The sequence below is a fragment of the Lissotriton vulgaris genome, chromosome 5, assembly GCF_964263255.1.
Source record: "Lissotriton vulgaris chromosome 5, aLisVul1.2, whole genome shotgun sequence".
Lineage (NCBI taxonomy): Eukaryota > Metazoa > Chordata > Amphibia > Caudata > Salamandridae > Lissotriton > Lissotriton vulgaris.
Window position 1 is genome coordinate 1,073,254,017 of NC_141693.1, and position 27,910 is coordinate 1,073,281,926.

General features: G+C 47.5%; 1 protein-coding gene across 1 annotated transcript in view; it reads left to right on the top strand.

Moving 5' to 3' along the window:
- SORCS3 (sortilin related VPS10 domain containing receptor 3) overlaps positions 1-27,910 on the top strand; it is a 1,546,015-nt gene that overhangs the window by 598,765 nt on the left and 919,340 nt on the right. The window lies entirely within an intron of this gene.

Consider the following 27,910-nt stretch of genomic DNA (forward strand, 5'->3'; position numbering starts at 1 on the left):
GACATCCAGAAAAAGAGATGTGCAATTTAAAGTGCACAGCTCCCCCCTGCTACCACTTGGCAGCACTGGCCTGCCCCATTATGTCACTCAGTTCTGACGGGTCAGTTGCAGAAAAATAAAATGGTTATAAATAAACTTTATTACCACTTTATTTCTCAGCTCTGGCCTATGGGGCATCGCTCCTCTGTTCAAAAAGTGTATCAATCGCACATGCTTACTCAGGTGCACAAATAACTAATACCACCTGGTACTTGTATTGTCAATTTATATTATAACTAAAGCCTGTGCTTCATGGTTTCACCAGCAGGGAGTTTGGCTTCTAGTCACACATTTGTCTCAGCCGTACTCCTCTACTACACCTAATTCTTTGCAGCTCGGGAAAAATTAGGCATAGTAGAGGAGTATGGCTGAGATGATGAACATTTTGTAAGTTGTGATTAGTGGAACAACTATAGGAGTGGAACTAGGTATTTGACATTTATTACACTAGGTCCTGAAGAATAGCGAGAGTGGTAGGCTAGAAACATGTTGACCATTAGGGTTTGGGAACATTAATTCCAATAATCCTCATTTTTTTTCCCCTGTTTTTTAATCATACCGACTAGGGGTCGGAATAAAGTAACATTCCCCACTAGCCAGGTATTTTTAGCACACACCTTCCTTTACTTCACACTTTCCCTGCTGGCTCATCTGCCTCTCATAGTCATAAAATCAGTGCTCCTGCATAGTTCTTCGGGTCGCATCATGCTCTTTCCACAGGGGAACGGGAAGGACCCTGTGACGAAGCATGCCACTAAGGGGTAACCCTGATGGGTTAGGGTTTTACCAAGTGAAGGAACAAAAAACTCTCTGCAAAAGTAATGTTGGGTCTTTTGTTTCATTGCAAAAGTCTGGCCTTGGATGGTGGCTTAACCTATATCCTCTTACTCCCCCGTCTTGTGTATACCTGTTTGGGAGGATATCAGTGACTTTGCCAGAGTCACACAAATAGAAAATCTGGCAGGAAAGTAATGCTAAAATTAATGCGATTGAGTCAGCCAGCGCTTCATGGATGAAATCTGCAATAGATGGTAAGACCTCAGGTTACTGACCAAGGAAAACGTGACGACTGAAGGGCTCCAGAGGAACAGGTGGAGGCCCACCTACAGTACCACCACCCACTGCACAACAGACCATAGTGATGACCACACAGGAGTGGAAGGCTGTTGTGATTATCCGGAACCTAGACAGTTTGGCACCAGTACCCTCAAAAGTAAGTTTCACATATGACCTTTTTGCACATCTGAGGCCACAACTCGATACCCACACCTACATAGTCCAGCAGCATGCATAAGACAGTTAGACTCCAAATGGTAAGTTTCTTGCCCGTTTAGTACATTATGGGTGATGTAGTCCAAAAGTCAACTTTGAGTCATATGTAAAATTATCGTGCACACATCATATTGGTTATTAAAATCTCATTTATCCCACAGATCTCCCTCAGGTACATAGTAGACCTGGGTGGAGTTTGCAGAGTTTTACTCTGGAATTCCGCGAAGTGACAGGAAAACTCTGGCTTGCTCCTCAAAGTTCCGCCAGCAGCAGAGTATGTTAAGTCATGCTGCTGGTACTGATATTAAGTGCTGAGGAATTGTGCTGTGCTGTAAAATCAGCACAAACTGCACTCTACGTCACACCGGAGGGCGCTGCTGCTTTCTGCCACTTGAATAGACATGTTACTTGAGTGGCAGCCTCCACAACACAAGCGGCAGATTTCTCAATGCGAGCGGTCGTGACGTGCCTGACCAACCTGTACTGGAAACAAGCATCCTAGGACCAGTTTCAGGGTGTCACCCTTGATCAGCCAGGGTAGCTTGACTCCAGTGGCATGGAGAGTACCGAACCCACGTCTAGGCATACTCGTTCCACTCGGAGTGACAAATGCAAAAAGAACATTTAATGTACAGAATGCAGAACAATGGCATACATTCACCCCAGTATAGAGATCTGGGCCTAAATCCATCGTTTTTTTTCTCCCCTTGCCATTTCAGTTTGAACCCCTCCATATGCAAATAAGTCTTGACCCTGCGCCCAATAGGGAACAGTCCAGCCCGAACTGCCGGGCCAGGGCATCCCTGGACTGGAAACTAGCATCCTCGGACCGGTTTTGGGGTTTCATTCCTCATCAGCCAAGATAGCTTGACTTCAGTGGCATGGAGAGAACGGGAGCCACAACTGGGCATACCAGTCCCACTCGGGGTGACAAATGCAAAATGGACAATTGAATAACAGAATGCAGAAAAATGTCATACATTCACCCCAGTACAGAGATCTGGGCCTATTTGTGTGTCTTTTGCTCTCCAGAGAAGCTGTCACACTTCAGGTGGAGTTGGGACATTTCAGCGGTGATGTAGCCAGAGGCCCAGGGTGTATCACAACTCTCTGAATGAATACTTCAGAGAGAAAATCGTAACTATAAAACGCAACATTGCTAGTTCTGCTAAATCTCCTCCTTTGGATGATATTTTTAATAACCCTACTACACTAGATGCCCTTCCTGCTATAGACCCTAAAACTTTTTCCACTCTCCTGGCACGGGTCAAGTCTGGCTCACCCGACGACATCTGCCCACCCTACATTTTCACAGAGATAGGGCACTCCATCCCTCATGGGATCCTTCCTCTGCTTGATGACTCACTCGATCAGGGAAAGGTACCTGCAGGGTTTAAACATGCTCTACTGATTCCCTTGATTAAAAAACCCGGTCTTGATCCTCACGATCCATCTAACTATCGCCCGATATCCTTGTTGCCATTCCTTTCAAAAATTCTGGAGGCACACGTTGCTAGCTGTCTCTCTAGCATCGTTGAAACCACTGGATACCTAGAGCCCAATCAAGCAGGGTTTCGACCGGGGCATTCTACTGAGATGGTGACACTGGTGGTCCAGAATGTACTAAGATGCAATGCAGACAAGGACATTCACCAAGCACTGGTACTTCTTGACCTGTCGGCCGCATTCGACACGGTCGACCATACCATATTGGTCGACCGTGTCGAACAGGCAGGCCTGAGAGGCTCGGCACTGAGATGGCTGAAGTCATTTATCTCGGAACGCACCCAGGCAGTGAGACTAGGAACGTTTACAGCCCCAAAAATCAAAAACGAATGCGGAGTCCCTCAGGGCTCGTCCTTGTCCCCACTTTTATTTAATTTGTGCTTACGACCCCTGCTATTTTCATTAAAAAAGTTTAGAGCCTTCATTTTCAATTATGCAGATGACCTGCAACTGATCTTCTGTTTGGACTCCCCTGGTGCGGCCATCGAATTTCGGGAGGCCATGGTCCACATTCAAAGATGGATGGGCCTAAATCACCTGAAACTCAACCCAGGCAAAACTGAATTGATTTTGCCTGGGAAGAGTGAACTGTACTGGGGGCCACATTTTTGGCCTCCAGAAATGGGAAAACCTCCAGCTAAGTCCCAAACAGTAAAAAGCCTAGGAATCACTTTCAACGAAGATCTTTCGCTTAAAAGTCAGGTAGGGACCGTGGTATCTGCAAGTTTCTTCCAACTTCGTAAGATTAAGAAGATCGCCCACCTATTAACCCACCCTGCTCTGATTCAGGTCATCATTGCTCTTGTGCTGTCTCGCCTGGACTACTCCAATAGCTTGTATTTGGGTCTTCCAGCGGGGCAGCTCAAGAGACTTCAACTGGTTCAGAACCAAGCGGCCAGGTTGATTTGTAAGATTCCCAAGTGGTAGTCCATCAGACCGGGACTGGCCAGTCTCCACTGGCTGCCAGTAGCGCAGAGAGCAGCATTTAAAGCGGGATGCATTATCTTCAAGGCTCTACAAGGTAAGGGCCCTGGATTCATTAGCAGCCTGCTTGTCAGTTACACCCCCTCTCGTGCTCTCCGCTCAGGTCAAAAGAACTTGTTAGTGGTGCCTCGGAGCAGGAAACAACGCCAGGGAGGCGGATCTTTCCACTTCTTGGCCTCCTCCCTGTGGAACTCTCTGCCACTGACGTTAAGGCTTCATGAAGACCTGTTAGCCTTTAGACAGGCTTTTAAGACTTGGCTCTTTAAGCAAGCTTACCCTTAGTTAACTCCGTTTCTTTCTGTTACAGGTTATGTTTTGCCAGTCTTCCACAGCGCCATGAAGCCTACGGGCGTACCTGCGCTTAATAAATTTAATTTAACATAACATAACATAACATAACAGCTGTTGAGCTACTTCAGACCTCACTGGGAGCAAGAGGTGCTAGAGTTACTCCTTAAGACAGTGAGGCGATATTGAGATTGAGTAGTGTATTGGCCACTTAAGCCCATGCCCTGCCCCATAGCAGCAGCCGCAACCATGTTGGAGACCAAGCAGGCACAGGGCATGGTAGACGTAGCCGTAAGAGAGTCCGATTGACACATGTACAGAGTTTTGCATAGATACATAGCTAAAATGAGTCTGGGTCCCACAACCAGCTGCTCCTGTTTTCTGTGTTTCGCGGCCGGAGCCGCAGCAAATCCCTGCGGGTAATCAAAGTGCCAGGAGGCGCTTTAAAAGTACCCAGCGGGCTCCCACAATCAGCTGCTCCTGTTTCTGTGTTTCGCGGCCAGAGCCACCAGCAAATCACTGCGGCCAATCAAAGTGCCAGGAGGTGCTTTAAAAGTACCAGCGGGCTCCTGCAACGCGGGTCCCACAAACAACTGCTCCTGTTTTCTGTGTTCTGCGGCCGGAGCCACCAGCAACTCCCTGCGGCCAATCAAAGCACCTGGAGGCTCTTTAGAAGTACCAGCGGGCTTCCGCAATGCAGGTCCCACAACCAGCTGCTCCTGTTTTCTGTGTTTCGCAGTGGGAGCCGTCAGCAAATCCCCACGGTCAATCAAGAGCCAGGAGGCGCTTTAAAAGAACCAGCGGGCTCCCGCATCGCGGGACGTGAACGCGGAAGCAGACGTACGAAGCCTGGACCATGGGTTGGCCCGTCAGTGAACGTCATTGGCCGGAGGGGGCCGTGCTGGGCCAGGACCCTTTCATTTGAAGATTAGCAGTAAGTACAAACTTTCACCAAAGAGGCACAGCTACATATAGTTATACTCAGAGGTACACTAGGCCTACTGAGTGTCTTCGGAGATCGCCTAATATGAGTAAACACAAAGCTGTAGGTACATTATGCAGAGGGGGAGTTGTGGGGACTCTGAGTGCGTTCCTGAGCAGGGCTGAGTCGCTTTTGACCCACCAAATTCAGCTAACGGAGAAAAGAATCTCCTTGGAGTCTCTTTTAGCCCAAAAAAAGATCCTCTCTAGGTGGTAATAACATGGCTAAATCACCACTGGAGTCACATCATAACGCTGACTATCCACCCACGGAACCTGCAGGCCTAAATATAGCTGGGGTACCTGCTGCTTTACCATCAGTAAGCGCAGTAGAGGCTATCAATGTAGATGAGTTTAACAGCACCAATTCTACCCAGAATAAGGGGGCGGGTTTCGATTTCCCTGCTCCTTTAACGACTGTGCATGGGGTGCCTCCAGTAATCTCCACCCCTAAACCCACGGTAACCGTGTCGGGCATGGCTACCAGGGAGGTGGTGACCAGATCTAAAGGCACAGTGAGGGGTAGGATGGGTAGCCCGGCAAGATCACTGGTAGCAGGCAGCAGTGAGCCACCTGCTAATCGCATGAGGGGAAGTGCTTTGAAAAGACAGAAGCAAAAACAAAAAACCCAAACTGAAACAGCCAATGACTAAAATCCACAACCCGGACTAATTGGGTGTGGAGCCAGATAAAGGGCCGGCCTTGAGTCTTATGACTGAAAACTGTAATTATTTTTCGGCGGATGTGAGAGAAAATCCAGACCAGTGGAAAAGATTGGAGACCTTGGTGACTGTCCTCCTAAACCCTCTCCTAAACAAGTTGATGTTAATCAAGGGTAAATTGCTGGAACTAGGGAAGTCAAGTATGATACCAACTACTCATGGGGTTTGTCATTATAATTGTGTAAATCAAGACACAGCTGGGGCTCTCCTGGCCCCTGAATTACCGGTGCTGAGCGGCTAGGTGGATGTGGAATCCGTGGGAGGGCCGAAGCATTGACCGAAGTTAACCGCATGCCGCAGCATAGAGGGCAGGAAAGGGCTTTTAGGGAGAACATTGGTCAACAGCAAATGAAGGAGAGATCTCTGTTAGCTGTCAGGAGTACCCCAGATGTATCTGTTATAGATCTCCTACCAGCATGCTGCCCTTATACTTTGGTCCTGACTGGTGTTCCAATGCATACCGCCTTATGTGAGGAATCTCTGGCACAGCTGATTAATAAGGTGGCACACTGGATGTGTAGGCATATAGGGTTTAATATTAAAGACCATCTGCATATTTGGATGGCAAGGAGGTTGTCTTGAATCGGTAGAAGCACAAAAGTTTTTTCAGGCAACTGTGTGATTGTTACACTCAGATACCTTGAACTTGCACGTAAGATTCTTTTTGACAGCAAGAATTTATTTTTAGTAGAGTCAGGGATCAAACTGTTGCCTTTGGGTTTCTTTTCCAGACCCTCTGTTGGTTTTAATCGATAACACTTCGATGCATTTCAACACGAGGAATGAGCTGGGTGGGCTAATCCAACGGTTACAAACAATACATTCGCCCCATTAAGGGATTTAAATGACATTGACTGACTACGCCCTGGGGTAGGTGTGGGCAGAGACCGTGTCATTCCCATGGCCAAAAGAGACAGCACAGTGAGGGAAGAGGAGCACAATTTGGGTCGCTCTCTACAAACTTCCAGGGAGATTAGGGATTCAAGTATCGTAAGGGAGGAAAATCCAGACAAGGTAGTCACCACAGTTAGTAGCCCCTACCTAGCTGATCCTACGGAAGGACACAGTCGAGCAGAATTCAAGGTAATTTCATGGAATATAGCAGGCCTATCAAGTAAATTAAAAAATGAGCAATGGTTTCTCTAGATGAAGAAATTTCATATAATATGTTTACAAGAAACCTGGGAAGTAGCAAATGATAATTTCTTTGTGGAGGGATAAAAAACATTTTTTTGCCCAGCAACAAGAGTAGGCCCAAGGAGAGCGAGGGGAGGTCTGGTTATATTTATAGATTTCACATTACAGGGCAGATGGATAGATTTGGTTTGGGATTCAAAGGTTGTTCAAGGGTTAAAACTTTTTAATAAAAACTATAAGCTAGTCTTTATAAATTTTTACAACGCATCATCGCACCCCAGGGCTCCTCTAGTTTACAAGAATAGAACAACAGACTAAATCAGATATATGAGCGAGGGCAGGCAGTGTCACATCTGATTTTAGCTGGTGATTTTAATTGCCATTTCTGCCCAAATGTGAGGGTGTCCCAGGGGGACCTATTCTCTTGTACACGTAGGGATTGACCACATTTGGAGCACACGCAGGAAGGAAAAGAACTGAGTGGCCTGTTAAGTACGTATGGACTAACTCTTTTGTTGAATCTAATTGCCACTGAGTCAGGCTAAACTGTTCCCCCAACCTTTAAGGGGAGAGGATGTTTTTCGATTAATGATTTTATTTTTCTATTGTTCACACTAAAATGTTGTGTATCTCATTTTAACATGCAGTATAGTGTGTTTAGTGATCATAATCCTGTGGTCTTATCACTTGTTGATGCGTGTCACCCTCCAGTATTTCGTAGTCTGGTGGGAGGAATAATTGTGGCAACAGATCAAGGTAGGAGGTTGCGCTTGACACAGTCTAATACCAAGGCTTTTAATGGTTCTCTTAATAGTAAAGGCAAGAAGGACATTATTAAATGCCTAGACCTGGAAGCGCAAGGTCCGGAACTAGTGCAGGCCTTTGGTAATGTTGCGCAGCTAGTCGTTAGCTTGCTGAAAGCTCTTGCTTTTACAGCCAAATCGGACACCCCAAGATGGTTCGACGAACATTCCTCACGAGCCCTAAAAGAGCTGAAAGCAGCCCCTAAGCCATCTCCGAGGGATAGAGAATGTGTGTTGGCTTCTCGTAAAAAATATAAGCAAGCTGAAAAGGGGCGCAAGAAATCTACTCGCTTCTGGAGAGTTATAAATAACCCTGCTTTAAAGACCCAAAAAGAACTGGTTTAAGCCACAACATTCTCCCGGCGCAATGGCAGCAGCATTTCGCGGGGCTGTACAATCATCACTCTAGCTCAGATCATATACAGGAGCTATATCCGGAGCAGTCTTTGTCCCTGATTCCTTTCTCCCTGGATGAGGTTAGAGTGGGAATTGAGGGTCTCACTAGGAACAAAGCACCGGGCCCAGACGGGATCCCCCAGATATCTTCCTCAGTAATGTAGAGATCTGGGCGCCGCTTTTACCAAGGGTCCTAAACGCAGCAGTGGACACAGTAATGCAGGCATCCTGGTCCACCGCGATCATTGTCCCCATTTTTAAGAAAGGTAATAGGAATAGCCCAGAATGCTACCGCCCGATATCTCTTATTGATGTGCCGGCGAAGGTTTTGGGGCGGGTGGTTTTAAATCGGTTGTTAGAATGGGCAGAGGCAGTACGTACAATATGGATTCCCACCTGGGAAATCCACCACGGACCAATGCCTCAACCTTTATTTTATTGCTGCTAAATATACGGTAGCAAAATCAGAGACAATGTACTTAGCATATATGGACCTTACTGCGGCCTTTGATCAAGTGAACCGTGGGAAATTGTGGATGACGATGAGTGAGCTCCGCTTGGACCCGATTAATGTCCTAAAGGTCTTACATTTTAATACCTCGTCGGTGGTCCAGCAGGGTGAGGCAGGGTTTTATACTTGCACCCTTCCTTTTTACTTTATATATTAATGCTCTTGGCTCTGCACTGAGTTTGATACAGGGAGATTACCCTAGGATATGTAATCGGGTGGTTTTGGTTCTGCTGTATGCAGATGATTCTGTACTGCTTGCTCACATTCCCAGATGTTTGCAGCTCCTACTAGATGGTATTGGGACCTTTATGAATAAACTGGATATGGCCCCAAATCTCAAAAAATCATACAATATGGAAATTGGAAAGAAGTCACGCAAATCCTATAATTACACAATAGGTTCCTAAACTTTAGGCAAAAAACAGTCTTTTTCTTACCTGGGCATATTATTTGATGAACACCTAAACTTCAGACACTTGCTAGAGGAGAAGTGCCTAGCTTTGGTAAGGTCAACGGGGTCAATTTCGAATTTTGCACATAGACTAGGACGATGGACCCCAGAAGAGGTTTTAAAATATAGTCCCTCAGAGCACTCCTGCATATATTGTCCATGAAGAGTTGGGAACCAGCTATATATCGGATCTGATGGCCGTTAGACCATTACTATGTTGGGTAAAGATCTGGGCAAATGAGGAGGCGGCCTTTAGTAGGCTGGTGATTCAAGACTGTCTTTCCCTAGTACACAGGCTTAAAACTCCTTTGCTAGGTTACGTGAATATGTCCTTTGATAAAATGGGGCGGGCAAACTTATTCACTAATCCAGCTAATATGAGCACTCAGGAAAAGTTACTTGTCAAGGAACGGTTTGTTAAGCACTCTATGAGGGAGAGGGAGGACAGAGAGTTCATTAAGTCTTTGTTGAGAGAATATTTAGTAATCAAGTCTACTGAGGGTATTTAACCTTATTTGTCTCTCATATGCAGGGCTCACGCCAGATTTTTAATCACACGTTTTAGGCTAAACCTTTTTCAGCACCTATTGGCGGTACCGGCAGGCTTCACAGCGACCACAGAACAGAAAGGATCCTGCGGCTGCAACAATAGGTCTCTGCAGGATACGCTACATTTTGTTCTGCTTTGCCGGTATTATGCATTGCCTAGAAAATATTTTCAGAAGGGCCTTTTAAAGAAAGCTAGATTTAGAAAGGCATCTTTTGGTCTGGCATTTTTTATATTGCCACCAGATCCATTCACTTTTTTTAGTTTCTCAAACTTTTTAAGATCTGCTCTTAGGCTAGGGGTTTCAAGGGACGGTGGGCCTAAATAAATTACTATCTTGCTCTCACACCTTGCAGTTTTGTAATAAGTATCTATATTATTTTCAATTTTATTGCGCCACTTATGAATTATTGCCTTGCTTCTAAACCTATATATGTTTATTGGTTTTAAAATGTAGTTAGGGGGCGTGGCCAAGATGGCGGAGTAGGTGGACGCGACTTCGGCGACCTCCTCCAGCCCGGGCCCTTAAGCTGCTTCTTCATCGCCGATCTCCCCCCACCGCTGCTAGCAATCGGCGGCGGAGGAGGTGGGAAGCCTGCAGACCTCATTTGGCGAGATTTCTGAGAGCCGGGGGGCATTTGTGGCGAACCCTGGTAGCTGGACCGGGAGCCGCGTGAGCCGCAGCTCCGACCGGAAGTGCTGCTCGGCCCGCCCAGTGCCATCACTTGAGCCCGGGGCGTGGTGCGGAGGCCGCTGGAGCTGCGGAAGAGAGACGAGGCCCTGACTGGACCTGGCTGCTGCTGCGGCGAAACGTAGCGGACTGCAACGCGGCTCTGGGGTGCACGGAGCAGCGAGGGAGCCGGGACCTCGCCGCGGAGAGAGGCTGAGCCGCGTACACAGGTGGGACTGGAGTGGCGCGGCGGGGGCCCAGGGGTCTGCCTGGACTGAAGCGGAGTGCGGGGCCGCCCTACCCCCTCGGGCCACAGGGGCGACAGCGGGTCCCCAGCGCAGCGGCTACACCCGGGCCGGGTGGTGTGCATGGATGCCATTGCTGCGGCCGGCCCCATTGAATCACGGGATTCCCTGTTGAGGGACGAGTGGAGCGAGTTCGGACCCTGCCTGCGCTGTGTGTTGGCGCCGGCCCACCCGTGTTTGGAGGTGCTGCCCCGGGACCAGAACCCGCACCTCGACTGGTGACGCTGGAGGCCTGGTGCGAGGGCGCTGTTAGCGGACATCTTGGCCCTGAGAAGAACGAGGTGGTGTGGGTCAGGGGCTGGCATGCTCCCCGACGGCTGGTGAGGCTGGTGACTCGTGGGCACGTTGGCTGTGGGGTGCCGCCATAGCGGGGGCGCAGGACCCCATCCCCCTGACCTCCTTTGACTGCGCAGCGGGCTCAGTCTGCCCTTGTGACTTGTCTAGTCGTGCATCACAGGGTTTGGCTCTCGCCCCTCACAGGCTCGGGCGAAAGTGGCGGATCTCGGAGAAGCCCTGGACGTGATTGAGGGGCGTGGGAGCAGTTCGGCGTTTTGAGAAGAGGGGGGCCTCGCCCCGGGAGTTTGGACTTGCCCCTATTGCGTGAAGGCCTGGACCGGCACATGTGGCTGGGCCCCTGCAGTTGCTTGGATTTGAAGGCCTCCGTTGGCAGCGGGCAGAGTGAACGGACGGCGAGCTCGGACCACTAGGGCTGACCGACCAGCTTGTAGCTCGGAGGCGGAGCGAACGCTGCTGGCACTGGTGGTGACTGAGACCTCATCCACTGCCCAACATGGCCGGCCAAAGAGGGAGCAAGAAGGGTGACCGCACCCTACCGGAAATGCTGAATAGGAGAGCTGCACGGCAGGACCGCGGTCCAAATTCCCCGGGTCAGTCAAGCAGCTCACAAGGGGCGAGCGGAGGGGAGCCGCCAGTTACCAGGTCATTCCTTGAGTCGCTTTTCAGCTCCTTACGAGAGGACTTCCAGACACTCAAGCAGGAAGTGGCGGGGGAGGTAAGAGAGGTCCGGAGAGAGGTCGAAGGCCTGGGAGAGAGGGTCTCATCTGTGGAGGAGGCGGGCCATGCCCGGGATGAGGAACTCATGCAGCTCCAGCAGGAAGCGATCAGGCTTCGGGACCAACAAATTGATCTCCAATCCCACGTGGAGGACCTCGAGAACCGTTCCCGGAGGGACAACATCAGGGTCTGGGGTGTTCCTCTCGGAGAAGAAGGGGAAGATGCGGCGGGCTACCTGCAGGATCTGTTCAGGGACATCTTGGATGAGCCGACTAATTTTCCTCTCAGGATCGACAGGGCGCACAGGGTGGGCCCACGACGCAGAGCCCCGGCGCCTTCCCCCGACCTTCTGGCCTACCTGCCGGACTATCCCCTGAAGGAAAGAATCCTGCGGGTGGCTCGCACCAAGCCTTCCTTGGAGTTCAAAGGTCATAGGGTGGCCCTCTTTCAAGATCTCTCAGTGGTCACCCTACAGAAACGCAAGTCCTTTAAAATTGTGACTGACTTCTTGCGGGAGCGTGATACTCAATACTCTTGGGGTCAGCCTTTCCGTATTATCTTCCGCTGGAACGGAACATTACATCAGCTGTGCTCTCTCCAGGACACCTGTGCTGTACTGGGCATTACAGCGACTGACGAAGATGCTCCCATTCCACGTCGCTACCGAGTCACCAGGGATGGCTGGCAATCGGTCCCTGGCCGCAGGCATTCGACCTCTTCGGTGAGACCTGACTCGCCTACTATCCAGGCTGAAATGGATAATGCTGTGAGAGAGGTCGCTAGGGAAACGGCGACTGGAGAGGTTGCTTTGACCGCCTAGAAATTCTCCGGGGGGAGATCGACATCGCTTCTTTTTGAGCTGCAGGTTTGGGGGCCTGGGGGGGTGGGGGGAGAGCAGGGGTTGTGTGGTGGCTGGACGTCCACTTTTGAGACTTTCCATAGACTTGCCTGTTTGGGCCGGGCTTGGGCAATGGTTCCTTTGACTCCATTTTTGGGAGGACGGGGACGGAGTTCTGGGAGTAAAGGGGGTTGTGTTGGGGTGTTGGGGAACCGGGAGGGGTTGTGAGAGTTGGGAGTGGGGGAAGGAGTTGTCCAGTGTGCTGTGCTAGGATTTGTTGCTTTGCCTGTTTTTCTCCGCCTTGTCTTGCTCAGCGAAGGAGGGGAGGCGAGTGTGGGGTGGAGTGGGGGGATGGCTGGTGTGTGGGGTAGGCACGGTCACATTGGGGCTCCTGGCTGGTGCGAGGTTGCGCGGCGCGAGGGGGAATGGCTTCACTTATTGTTTTTGGCAGATTGCTTTGTTGCTTGAGTTGGGGGGGTACACTCGCCCACTACGACCACCACGCAGGACGCTAACGCCTTTACATACATTTACCATTATGCCTCCTCACACTTTTAAAGTTGTGACCTTGAATGTTCGGGGTCTGAACAATCCCGTTAAGCGGCGGGCGGTGCTTTCCCTGTTAGAAAATGCTCTGGCGGACATATGCCTCCTTCAGGAAACACACTTGTTACCACAGGACACACATAGGTTACGCTCTTGTAAATTTCCGACGCAGTTTTTTTCCTCCGGTACCACCAAGACAGCCGGGGTGGCGATTCTGGTGGCTCGACACTTTAGAGGAGAACACATTCACAAATTTGCAGAAATAAAAGGAAGGTGTCTGGCGCATAGGTTCAAGGTGGGGGGAATTACATTCACAATAGGTTCCCTTTATAGTCCCAATGACAAACAGGAGCGGTTCTTGCAGTCTGCGGTAGAAGAGATCACTGCCTCGCCGGACAGGCATATTATCCTCTGGGGCGACCTTAACATGGTCTTTGATTCGGTTGTAGATAGATCAGCGCAGCGCTCCCCGCAAGTCGGGGAATTTTCGGCTGGTTGTAAGGCTAGGCTTGCGGAGATGGACCTCCTGGACCTCTGGCGTCACATGCATCCCGTAGATAGGAACTACTCGTACTATTCCCACGCGCATAAGACCTATGCGAGGCTTGATCATCTTCTGGTCACCTCACCAGTGCAGGCTCTGGCGTCCACCGTGGACATGGGGGTCATTTCCTTGTCGGATCACGCTCCGGTCGAGGCCTCTTTTTGCTTGCCACCCTCTGCCTCCCCGGCGAGGATTTGGCGCCTCCGTGATACTCTGCTACATAGGAAAACGGTGACGGACCGTATTGAGCAGGTGCTCCGTGAATATTTGGCTCACAATGACAACACAGATACCACCCGGGCCACACAATGGGCGGCTTTGAAGGCTGTCCTCAGGGGGGAGTTCTTGTCAATTTCCGCGGCTGAAAACAAGGAGCGCAGGATAAAGAGGGATGAGCTTACTGACAGAGTCCGGGAGCTGGAGTTGATCCACCGTAGGACTGGGGCGCCAAGGATTTGGCGGCAGCTTAAAGAAGCAAGGAAACTTCTTGCCGCCTTGGATGTAGACCGAGCGGAATATGGGGCCCTCCGACTGCGCCATGCCTTTTATACTGGGGGGGGATCGTTGTGGCAAACTTTTGGCCAATAGACTCCGGGCCACTAGGCAGAGTCAGTTAGTGAAAGAACTCTCTGACCCCACAGGCACTGCAGTAACGGACGACGCCCGTATCTCTGCCGCGTTCCGAGAGTTCTATGGAAACCTCTACGCCGGCGACCCGTCGGATGTGCCAGCTATGGCCTCCTATTTGGACTCGGTCACTCTGCCCTCCTTGGAGCCTTTGCAGGCGGACCACCTGAATAGGGATATTAGCATAGAGGAAGTGGTGATGGCCATTGCCAGGCTCAAACATGGCAAAGCACCAGGCCCGGACGGCTACTCTGCCCTCTTTTATAAGACATTCTGCGGATCGTTGGCCCCAGTCCTCACCCGCCTTTTCAACTCTTTCGTAGAACCTGGAGCCATCCCGCCTGACCTCCTGAGGGCTTCTATTACGGTCATCCCCAAACCAGGGAAAGATCCTAAATACTGTGGGTCCTACAGACCGATATCCCTCTTGAATGTAGATTTGAAACTCTATACTGGGATCCTGGCCAGTCGTCTGGCACCCCACTTGCCCGGCCTGATCGACCCGGATCAGGCGGGTTTTGTTCCGGAGCGGCAGACGGTGGATAATACAAAGCGGGTGGTTCATCTGCTGGAAAAGGCTTCCCGGATTCCGGGTGAAAGGATGTTGCTCACGGTTGACGCAGAGAAGGCGTTTGACGGCGTGCATTGGCCTTTCTTGGAGCAGGTACTGGTGAAGGCGGGTATTGGGGAAAGGTTTCGCACTATGATTCTCAACTGCTACAAGGAACCTTCAGCAGTGGTCCGGGTAAACGGCCACACCTCCGCAGCCTTCACCATTGAGAGAGGCACCAGGCAAGGCTGTCCACTGTCACCCCTACTCTTTGCTCTATACATGGAACCGTTCGCCCAAAGGGTGCGGACGCGACCAGCAGTGGAGGGGATACGGATGGGTGGATTTACCCATACAATCAGTCTCTACGCTGATGATGTCATCTTTACGTTAGCTGCACCCCGGATAGCACTGCCGGCCTGTATGGAAGAACTGGCAGCGTTCGGCTCGGTCTCGGGCTTTAAGGTAATTATGGGGAAGTCAGTGGCTTTGGATATCGCCCTGGCGCCTGATACCAAGGCGTATCTGCAGAACAGGTTCCCGTTACTTTGGTCCTCAGAGGCGATACCATATTTGGGGATTCAGATAGCCCCTACGCTGCCAGCCATGGTCTCGGCTAATTACTTAGCCCTGTGAGTAAAGATCAGGAACGAACTAGGCCACTGGAATCGCGGCATCCTCTCCTGGTTGGGTAGGATTGCTGCCGTCAAGATGACGATCTTGCCGCAGGTGCTCTACTTATTCAGGGCCCTGCCGCTTCAACCACCAAAGGGATGGATACAGCAGTTACAGTCGGATGTGGCCCGTTTCATTGGCAGGGGAAAAAGCCTAGGTTACGCAGGACCCTCTCCCTTTTGTCTCCTGACGGTGGAGGTCTAGGCATTCCTGACTTCCGTAAATACTTTCAAGCGACGCAATTGAGGTATTTAGTCGAATGGTGCAGGTGGGAGTCGGATAAGCACTGGCTTTTCCAGGACCAGGCAGTGGCGGGGCGGCCTCTGCAGGAGATACCGTTCCTACACCGGACCCATCGGCCTAAGAATCTCTTCTCCTCTTTTATTACTAGGGTGCCTTTGCGGGTCTGGGACGCGACCTACCTTCGGTATGACCTCACCACATTCCCTTCGCCGCTCTCGCCGCTGGTGGATAACCCTGCCTTCACTCCCGGAATGGAGAAAGGAGCCTTTACACATTGGCGGCAGGCAGGGTGCAAAGCATTATGTCACCTGTATGGCCCAGAGGGGGTCATCCCGTTCACACAATTTCGACAGGAATTCTCACTCCCCGAAACTGAGAGACACTGTTATATGCAGGTCCGGCATTGGGCTCTTCAGTCACAGGTGAGGGACGTGGCGGATAGGATGCTTTCGCCGTGCGAGAGATGGCTGTTGTCCCGTACGTTGGACTCGAAACTAATCTCGGACTTGTATAAGTTCTTACAACTACCCTCAACACACTTTCATAACCCCGGGAGGGCTAGATGGGAACAGGAACTTGAGAGGACATTGAGCCCCAAGGAATGGGACCACATATCTTATAGGGCGCGCCACTCTGCCTATCACATGGGCCTCACTGATACCTTCACCAAAGTGTCCACTTACTGGTACTACACGCCTGAGCGGATCCATGAGTTCGACCATAGTAAGACCAACACATGCTGGCGGGGGTGCGGACACCGGGGTACACTCACGCACGTTCTATGGGATTGTCCTCTCTTAACTAGTTACTGGAAGGAAGTGCTGGACGAAATTGATTCTCATTTTGGCATAGAGCTCCCGCGCTTCCCGGCATATACCCTGTTAGGGCTCCTAAATGATCTAATGTATCCCCTCAGGTCCAGAAGAGGTAGGCAGATCGCCAACGCCCTTGGCTCTGCAGTTCAGAACATCTTGATATACTGGCGCACAGACACAACGCCCACGGTCACGGGCTGGCTCCACAGACTGTGGCATGTGCTGGGTATGGAGAAACTGTCTCTGGTGGTGGCTGGGGATATAAATCAATTTAATGAACTGTGGCAACCATTTCACTCTCTGCTGCTCGCAGAGTTCAGGGAGCTCACTTGTCCGAGATACCTCCGCCTCCTGCGGCTTACGAGCCCGCTGGTGCCGGATCAGTGAGTGGGGTGAAGCCCTCTTCCCCAATCACCTAGAGCCTTGGGGTATAGGTTGCATGTTAGTAGCGCACTGGACAGTGGGTGGGGTGGGTGAGGGGGGAGTTGGGGGGGGCAATGGAACGTTGGGGTGGGTGGGGCGTTTGTACTAAAATGTTATGTCATGCCAGACTTCTGCTCCTTTTCATTTGCCGATCCTATGCTGCTGTGTATCTGTTTTGGTGTGTCACGCTGAATAAAATACTTTAAACCTTAAATGTAGTTAGGGCACCAGTTTTCTGACATTTTTAAAGGAATGATATGATGGCTATGATGAAATTGTACCTTGTAAGAATTCTCCCAAAAGCTGTATACTGTAAATGATATGTTTTTTATTATATATGAATTGTATCTTTTATGGTATTTTTTATAAGCCGAATAAAGATTTTCGATGGAGTCTGGCAATGTAACCAACATTATGTTATTTTTTACAAGCCACTTGATACTCATATACCTCATAATCTGAATGAAAGAAGAGGAACCTGATATTAAAGGTTGTTTTAGTTGGCAATTTTGGCTCTGAGTACATTTTTTAAGTGAGCGCAGTGTTACTCAAAACTTACCTTGCTAAGTAATGTGTTGCTTTGTGAGCCTATCGGCGTCTCCCTTCCAGTGCTATGCTACCGTCTGCAGGCTGTTGCAGAGCTCCTTCTGGTTCTATATCTTCTGAATCCATGTCCTCCACATTGAGCTGTAGCCCATGCCTGATCGCTATGTTGTGTAAAATGGCACAGGTTGCCACTATTTTACAGGCTATCTCCGGAGCATACTGGAGTGCACGTCCACTTTTGTGAAGGCACCTGAGTCTTGATTTGAGCTTACCAAAGGTCCTGTTGGTGACTGCTCTAGTGCGTCAATGGGCAATGTTATAACACGTCTCATTATGGTCTGCGGGTGCTAAGTATAGTGTCAGAATCCTTGGTCTCAAAGCATATGCACAGTCACATGGTGGAATAAGTTGCAAGTGTGAGCATGGCAGGACCTGATAATAGACAGAAACATATATGTCCTTAATGTTACAGCTACACATCACCCAGCAAATATCCATCATCAAACTCCCCATATTGCAGGAGTTGTTGCACTCCACTGTGCCTGAAGATGTATGCATTATGGGTGCTCCCTGGGCATTTATCTACTATATCTGTGATGACATTATGGACATTGCATACCACCTGGATGTCGAGGGAATGGGTATTTTTCCAATTTTGGAACAAATATTTGAGTTGTACATGAGGATAGATGGGAACATGTGTCTTATCAAAATACTATAATACATGGTGGAAGTTAGATATCTTGTAAAAGTTTAGGTAGGTATTGTGTATTTCCTCCTTATTCCTGGGAAGGTATATGTAGTAGATTATATGTAAGAGCATGGCATCTAGGAACCTTCTGGAGAAACATGACAAGGCACTTTGGACACCGCTCCAGTGACAGCAATCACCCTTTGAAAGCTTCCTGAGGAAAAAAGTTGCTGCGAGCACAACATTTGCACTTGCGTAGGGATGGAGCAGCTGCGGAGGGTACTGCTTTTTAGATGTAGTTTAAGCTACTCAGCCTGTATTTCTCATATATTTCCTCCAATGTCTGTTGGAATATGGAGAGCCTGCTTTGTAGACCCTTTCCTGTCTCCGCCTCTTCCTCCTCTGCTGGGCAGCCAGAAATTGCCTACTCATCACAATCACATAAACTGCAGCCATTGTTGAAAACCCTGATGTATTCTGGGGCAGCCTATATAGGTTGAAGCTACTTACTGGCTGAATGGAATCAGTGCTACATTGAATAAGCAAACAGGATTTTTTGTGACCAGTCGAAAATAGTGACATCTTTGAACAAATGGTTTGTAAATTGCAAATAGCAATGTTTTATTTCCGAGTCAGAAAAAAAAACGATTCGCAAATTGGTTGCATCGCTATTTGTGGATGCCAAATGGCGTTTGTACATACCGAATGGCCACTTTTTTGGTCACAACCGGGTGTGCAACTAATTTGCGACTCGTAACATGTTTATACATGAGGCTCTTACTTCTTGCTGCAAGTGGAATAAAAAGTCGGTTTTTATGCTGCTAAATTTTATGTTGGATTCTAATAACTTAAATGAAATAATTATGTCATTGCACAAGTTATGTTATGTTTTTCTTTGACCTGCAGAATGTGATGCATTGAAGTTCAATATGTTTTTGCAATGAAATTATAATGTAAAAAGTACAGAAACAAAAAGACCCAGCACCAATTGACCTTTTGTGAGTTTTTATTTCAACCGGCATTTAACATGAACATGGTTTTTGCTGCATGTGGGAAAAACATGTTTTGACAACTTGATTTTCTGTATAGAACTATCTACTTGGAGCGCCAAAGCCAGGGATTTCTGGGTAATGCTGGCATGCAGGCTTTCATAAGCCGCTTCTGAATAAAATAGATCGTCTGACACAAGCACTCTTAGAAATTGGCGAGGCACTTGGATCGTTCCCTCAGATTAATTTTATCAACTGATTTAGTGTACTTACAGTTCAGGCTGTTGACCTTTTTCTTTTCACGGCCGGATGAGACTCAGCAGCGCGTCTTTCAAAGTCGGTGGCAGGTCTCTTTCATGCACAGCGCAACTCTTAAAGATACAACAGATTGCGGTGTGTGACCGTGGATGCATATCTGGAAAGATCTGTTCCGAGCAGCAGTTTCATCTTCGGTCGAAGCGGGAAAATGTCGTCCTTATGGAATCGTGACAATAAAAAAGTGCCGCGGCTGTTATGAGATCGATTTCCTTCACGCTCCACTCTGTCAGGAGCACGTGCGCGCACTCAACTGAAGTGAACGTTCGTTCGCAGACAGCAAGGCACCATGAAATCTTATTTGTCAACTACTTTACACTGAGATTAGAAAAGCCAGTACTTGAAGTGAAGTCTAACATGACTGAAGTCTGTCTTGAAAAACACTCATTTATTCGTTATCTTACAAAATAAAATATTGTGCCCATTGGAAAGTGCTGGGATTCTGCAAAGAAAGCAAAGCGTCTCTGGCAGGTTAGCAATTACGGTCATCCAAAACTGTTCGTGGGGTCCGGGCAGAACTGGACTGGAGCTTTAAGGAGCCATGGTAAATATTTCCATAGGGTCCCATATTGTGCCGCATTAACAAGCAATTCTTACCTTTTCCAGAAATGTTTGGGGATATTAATTAACCTGTGAAAATATCTTTTTTCTTTCTTCTTTTTTCATGGGGTTCAGCTGTTGATGTTACCACAAAAATGTATTCATCCAAATGTAGGTAGGCTGTTCCTGAAGTGGGAAAAGAAGGTTGGGAAATCAGTTTGTTCTGGGGAGTCTTCCTCTTTGGAAGATAAAGCTCTCACACACCCAAGTGGGTGTCATGCTTCATGATTGGACGTTTGCTCTTCATGGGGCTGGCAGTGCAAGGGGCTCTTTGCTGGAGATCTTCACTTTATGCCCGTTTGATGAGTGCAGGAATGTGAAAGTAGGGTAGTGTGTGAGATAGGGGGTTAAAACTATCAAAGGTGTGCTGTGTAATCTTTAACCCCTTCTCCACTGGGCTAATTCGCCCGTGTCGCGAGGGGGGCCGCGCGCAGCGCCGCGGTACTCATGACGAGCCCAGTCCAGCTGAGCTCATCATGACTCCGCCCACTTAATGGAATGCCCAGCACAGAAGGTGACTACCCCCCGCATGGGTGTTCCACGCCCGTTATGACGAGCTCAGCTCGTCATGAGCACAGCTCCACTGTGCCTCATGACGAGCTGAGCTAGTCATGAGCTTCGAAGAGGTTAATCATATAGCACCGTTGGTAGGGATAAAAACGGAAATGTGAGTACTGTCAATAGGAAACTTATGAACTGTGACCGTCCCACAGTGTTTAATTCTAGGGTTTTTTCGCACTTAGGTCGACATTTTACACCCTTTTATAGTCCCGACGGGATCTGTGGTGTATCAAACTTTTACCCTACGCTCTAGCAGGATATGCTTCTGAGGTGATGAGAGCTAGTTATGGATTCACTATACCTATGTGTTTGCTGAACATAAATCTTTAAATCTAACCCATCTGGTGTTGTGGCAACTGCCCATTAGATTGAGGCAGAGAACTGCATCCTAGCTGCTGTAGCTTGTCTTGCGCAGATTCGCGTTCACGACCTACCTGCACTGCCCGTCTGTAGGTCCACAAAAATGTAGACCTATATTCAGTGCTTAGTTTCGTAAAAGACTAACAACCAGGTCCCAAAGTCTTGCTCAAAAGACTGGTCTGATGCTATGAAATGACAGGAGTGCCGAACACTAAGCGCGGCACCCCTTGACTCCACCTATTGCCCCTTCATCTGCTAACAGATGATTTCTGCCCTGTTATCTCATTGTTTAAGGATCTTTTCATGCCTACTGTCTTCCTTTGTCTCACTGTTGCTGCGTCTTTCTCTATCTCTTCCTTTCCCCGTTTGTGTTTTTGTCCCTCTTGCTCTGGGTCAAAGTCTAATGACAAAAAAGATAAGTGACTGTTCTCAAAAATGTGTGTCGATGAGCCCCACCTGCAACCTCCAGCTCAAAGTAAGTACAAAATCTATTGGCAGAAATGGGTGCTTCCAGTGGTGCATTCGGCCCTACATGAAGACCTGCTCCACAGCTTATCTGTGACTTATTTTGTTGTGTTCCAAAAGGCAGTCTCATCCATAATGGTAAGCACAGGGAGCCAGACAAATTACCATGGGCCCCACCTGCAACCTCCAGCTCAAAGTAAGTACAAAATCTATTGGCAGAAATGGGTGCTTCCAGTGGTGCATTCGGCCCTACATGAAGACCTGCTCCACAGCTTATCTGTGACTTATTTTGTTGTGTTCCAAAAGGCAGTCTCATCCATAATGGTAAGCACAGGGAGCCAGACAAATTACCATGGGGCTCCCTGGAGAGGTTTATTATTGAATACATCATAACTTAAAGGAACACAGATATTCAATTATTCTTTTGATATTGATTGCCTGCTAAGGAAGGGAGACTAGACACAGATTTAAAGTCAAACACAATGCTTGAATGGTCTCATGCAGATCAAAAAGCAACTTATTGTATTCATCATGAAACTTCGGCTGCATTAGTTTACCATAGCACAAGCCTTTTCCTCAAAACAGTGAAGACAACAGGGTCTAATGGAATAAAATTTAATATACGTAAAACTAGCATAGGCAAAGCCAACATGTTTTCAAAACAGACCAACTCACCACCAAATATCCAATAAAAGATACAAGTAGGCATCCGTGATTAACATATGCACACTTGCACTCCTAGCAAGTGAGTGTGATTTAGAGGCACCATGCACACAGGCCAAGAAACATACACGCACTAATAGAAAAGGAAAAAGCCCAGTATGAATATATGCAAACGAGATGCGCAATCACAACACCGGACCTGGCCAGAGGGTGATGTGTTCCAAGGGTGTGAGGACAGGGTGGAGGGGAAGGGAGAAGGGCGTAGGCCATGAGAGCATGATGTGATGCAGAAGCAAGACCAACAAGAGCTATTTTATTTGATATTTTGTTATCTTATACAGATGGTGGTGAATGCACATCAGCTACTTAAGCAAATGTCTCGCATGAAATCAGTTATTTAAGCAGGGTTTTATTTCAACAGTGTGACCCAGGAGAACAGTAGGGAGTTTTGACCGTGACTGCTTTGTGTGGGGGAGTGATTGTTGGAGTTGCTTTACTTGCTGCCTCTGGTCCGTCAGTAGAGGCGGACTAGTAGTGCATATCTGGCAAGCAGCAGCCAAATCGTGCCCCTTAGCAGTATTCCTGCTGTTGCTCAGGGCCACTTTTCCCCATATTAAACAAAAAAGCTAGATCTTTTTGACACTCGTTAACTTTTAAAACATATACACAGTTGCAAGACGCGTGTCTTATCAATTTCGCCCATCCTTAGAGTACAGGGTGAAAAATAAGAAGGACCTTAGTAACAATGTTCTAAATAATATCCTTTGCAGATAAGGAACATACCCCCAGATGCATCAAGCATCCATTTTGCGATTCCTTATTAGCAAAAAATAAGGAATCGCTAATAAGGAATAGCAAAATGCTATGCAAGAAGAAATCACTTTAAAAATAGTGATTTCTTAAAATTCCTTAATTACGATTCGCACATTGCGAATCGCAATTAAGGAATACCTCTCCATTCATTCCTATGGGCCTAGAGGCCCATAGGAATGAATGGGAAGACATTCTCAATTTGCGAATTGCCATTAGCGAATCGCAAAATGAGAATGCGATTTCAAGGGTTCAGGGGTGTCCAGAGGTCACCCTGTTGCTCACCTGAAATTGATCTGTGCACATATGTTGCGCACACACATGCCCTAACATGAAACTTTGAAAAATGCACTTAAGTGCATTTTTCAAAGTTTTTGCAAATTACCATGAAGTTGTACTTCATGGTAATTTGCGTGCCCTATTAGCGAAATCTATATTTTTTAAACTTTAATGCTTTGCATTTAAGGAATCTCAATTTGAGATTCCTTAAATGCAAGTAATCGCAATTTAGCGAATTCTCAATTTGCGATTTTTGCATTTGGGATGATGCATCCCAAATGCAAAAATACCGGTCCCAAAGGGGCAGATTCTGAGAATCTGCCCCTTTGTGAGCGGTTTTTAGCTTCATGCATCTGGGCCATACTCTAAAGAGGCACCTAACCCCTGTATCACAGCTGAATGTCTCATCTTAATGGAAATATAGGATCTGCGTATTAAAGAGATAACATTTATGTGAGTTTTATTGAAAAATTCTCCACTTCTAACAAGCGTTTCACCCTTGCTAGAGCTAACAAAGGACTAAAGCTGAGATGAGATGTAAACCGGCCATGCAGTGCTTGTTTAACCAAACTACTTGAAAAGTGTCGGTGATGAATATGATATGCAATTAAAAAACAGAAGCTCTGCTGCACGCTCTGTTTTTGTTGAATAGGAATTCAGGAAGGTATGTTTCATCCACTAACACCTTAGACAGTGCCAGGTTTAAACCCAGAATGCATGTATTTGCATCAGACTTGGATCATCGCGATTTAAGAGGACTTTTTCACTTGAAGGAGTGTTTTATCCTTTGCTTTAAGTGTTCCAATTTTCCACAGTTTCTTTGTTCCCTTTGGCAGTTATCCGAGTGTGCCTGATTCTTGAGTAAACTGTAGAAGTAAATGTGCTCTATTTTTTGTGTGCAATTCTTGATCACGCTTGTGTCATTTATAAAACCTCAGTAAAGGCTGGCATTCCGTCATGAGCACCGAAAGTATAATAGAAGCTACTTCTCTGATGATAGTTAACTCAAATAGTAATGCCTTATCCTTCCTGATGAATGGGCTGCGTATTTCTCTAAAATCTTCAGGGACAAGGCAAGCTTCAAACATACACCAGCATCCCCCATTCCATCTAGTATAGACACTCTTGCCTTAAGTAATGCTATTGACACTAATGCAGTTACCAGAGCCGTTTTAAAATCATCGTTAGGGAAGGTGCCATGCAAGAATGGGATTTCTGTGGATGTTTTTAGACAGGACCCCTTACTCTTGGCCCCCCTGTTAAGTAAAATTTTTCAAAAAGTGGTAGGTGGAGACCTCCCCAACACCTTGAAGGAACCAATAGTGGTAATCCTTCTGTTAAAGGCCCATTACTCTCCTAGATTCCTCGATTAAAGATCTTAGGGCGGGTAATTCTCCAACTTCTAGAGGACTGGGACCTGAATAATAAGTTATTTTCTGAGGCTCAGTATGGTTTCCTCCCAGGAGTAAGTATCATCGAACAAACACTGAACCTTCTAATGATCAGGGGTAAATATGTCCAGGCCAGAGGAGGGGCACTGCATATTGCCTTTATTGATCTTTTCAAATGACTTCGACCTAGTGGACAGGGGCAAGCTATGAATTATGAAGGTGAAGGCTTGGATTAACAGTGCCCTGGTTGACCTATTAAAACGTTTGCACTTGGGCACTACATTGCAGGAGCGTTTTAGTGTAAATGGGGATTGCCCCTGTGCTTAAAACTCCAACAAGGGTGTAAGGCAGGGCTGAATACTAGCCCCCTTTGTATCTCTTTTTTATATTAACACACTTTAGAAGGAGTTAGTTGCAAGATGAAAAAACCTTCCCAGATTTAGATCCTGCATCATCCCGGTTTTATTATATGCGGCTACGCAGTTTTAATTGCTCATACTGCCAACCGTCTCCGGCTTTCGTTGGATATTTTCAATGATTTTATGGGGGGACCTAATCTGAAAATCAATCATAAGAAGTCTTATATCATGACATGTGGTCCCAAGAACACTCAATCCCACTCCTACCACAAAGCAGAGATTCTCATAGCTAACATAAACAATTATAATTATTGAGGGGTCTTAATATCTTCAAGTTTTAGTTAGGGGTAACCTTTTTATCCCAGAAAGCAGTTAAACTCAAGCGGCAGTTGACTCAATTTTAAGATTTTCAAAAAGACTTAATTTTCTTTATAAGAGCAAGCGCATTTCCAAGGGGACTTTTGGGGCTGGCGTTTGGGGCTAGTCTTTGGCGGGCAACCTTCAAACATTAGAAAAATAATTCCTCTGCAGGGTACGAGCTGTGCCAAGGAGCACAGCTACTTTTATTACTCATTTGGAAGCCGGATTGGCCTTTTTGGAGGATCTAGTTCAGGTTGCCCCGTTGTTGTTACTGATTTGGTGCTCGCCCCTCACAGCATTTAGTCAAATGATTCTTGCATACTGTCTTTAATTAGATCATGTGACTGCAATTCCCTGGCTTGCTTATGTCCAAAAGATTTTTTACCTATAGGACTGTCAAAGTTTTTTCACAAACCACTAGAAATCAACAGAAGCTCAAATACATTGGTAAAATCATTTTTCTTTTCCTTTAGATTGTATTCCAGGCTTGTAAATCATCAGTCTATGATCTCAGTCACCCATTATCTGGAGCTGAAGCAGACAGAGGTTGTGGAACATTACCTTACCTGGATTGCAAATTTGAAAATCAGATTTTATCTAACTCATTTTAGATTGGGTACTTTGCATTTCCTGGTAGCCCACCCTAAGTAGGGTTTGTGATTTTCTTTTTTCCCTCTTGTCCTTGTGTTGGGTTTTCTAAGCAACCCCTAGCCCATTTTATGTTTTTTTGTAGTTTTTGTTCCAGACCAATTGCATTTATTGTATGTCCATTATTGCACTCCTTTGGTTCTAGCTCCTTTTCTGTCAGTTTGCTTTTCCTGCAACTGCCGGAGTCCGAATTTTGCTGTGTCTCAGTATGAGGCTATTTTCATTAAGCACTCAAGACCAGGAAGACTGTGACCTCTATTAATGATTAATGTCGGGTTGTCTTATTTCTTTTTAATTAGTTTATTGTGTATTGCTGATGGGAGATTGGTAGTGGTACTGTCAATGGCATGAGATTCCACTGAAATGAATTGTTTCATTGTTTTTAACAACTTGTATGTATGATATTTATTCTTTTATGGCCTTGTGCCGAATAAAGTTTATTTTATTTGAAACTAGCAAAATTCCAAGTTATTTCATACTTGCAAATTTACAGCAAACATTCAAAGGTGTACTTTTACAGACCATCTTTTCACTTATTGTTTCCTACAAGTCCGCCACAGTGGAAGGCTCAAAGTAAGCAGACAACATAAATGTTCACTGTTCCTGTTCTCTCTGATCATGCAATTTTCAGCAGTGGAATGCAAAAATACATTTTCAGCTATAAATGACAGGTAAAACACGGAAGTTAATTAAATGGAGTACCTTTGCACGCTGCTTTCCCTTGCTGGGCTTGCCTTTCTTTTGCTGAACTTTTTGCAACACCTCGCGGTCCCCGCTGCGCGGGTCCCGCTTCGCCTTCGTGTCAAGGCGCTAATCGTCTGGATTCCATCACCGGGGGCAGGAGGAGGAAGCACAGGGCTGCGAGCGCCAGGTGAGGAACAGGGACTCCATTGCCCAGGAGTCCCTGCGCTGTAATCACCTACACCTGGTCGCTCTCCCTGTTTGCCCCGCCCTAAACACCTCCTATCTTTATTAGGAGTAGTCCCTGCCGCTTCGCGTGAGCGCGCGGGAGCGCGCCGGGAGAAGCCCGGGACAAGGGCGGGACCGTCTGTGGCCGTCCGGGGCCGCTGGAGGCCGGGCTGGGCCACCCCATTAACATCTACGGGCCAGGTATTGATCAAACCCACTGTTGTTGGAAAGGCTTTGTGACCTATTTCCCTATAGGTGGGTAGAAAGGGGGTCCCTTGTATTATGGCTAGCTCAACAAGTACTTCTACTCTGCTGCCTCCCCTGGGGGAAGCTGAGCCTGCTATCATGGGCCCCCTTGACTCCTACTTCAAGCGTCTGCCGCAGGATATCGATAAAGAGATCGCCCTGGCAGAAAGGCGAGCCGGGCGTAGGCTTTCGATTGAGCTTCTGAAAAATCCACTGGAGAAAAACCAAGGCTTGAACTATCCTGCGCTGGTTACACCATTATCATCCATTGTTTTACCAGCCCCCCAGGACTTATCACTTGACGTACCACTGCTTACTGAGTTAGTAGCTAACCCCCAATTGGACATTGTTACAACAAACTTATCTGTTGTGCATCCTGAGGCACCTAGCCAAACAGTAACAGGGGAAGGAGCCTCAGAAAATCACTGTGTACTAACAGAAGCGGGCAAACTTAAGCCTGGTGTCAAAAGGAAATGGGGAGCTACTGTAAAAAAACCACAACCAATAAAACCTGCTAGAAAATACAGGAAGCTAGGTACTAAATCGACTTTGAATCATGTCCCTCCAAAGCATGATGCATTAATGACAATAGGGGAGGCTGAAGTAGCTCCAGTTGTAGTGGAGCCTATAAGTATGGTGCACCCGACAATAATGGCGGTGCCTGTCCCAGATCCATCTGTCATAGTTCCCCCTGGTTCGCTACCCTCCAACCACGATCTTCTGATAGAAGTGGAAAAAATAATGCGTTCCCTCCTTAATCCAGTGGAAATAAGACTTAAAAAGCTAGCTGAGCAACTTGACCATCTAGAACAAGCTAGCCTAGATAACTTT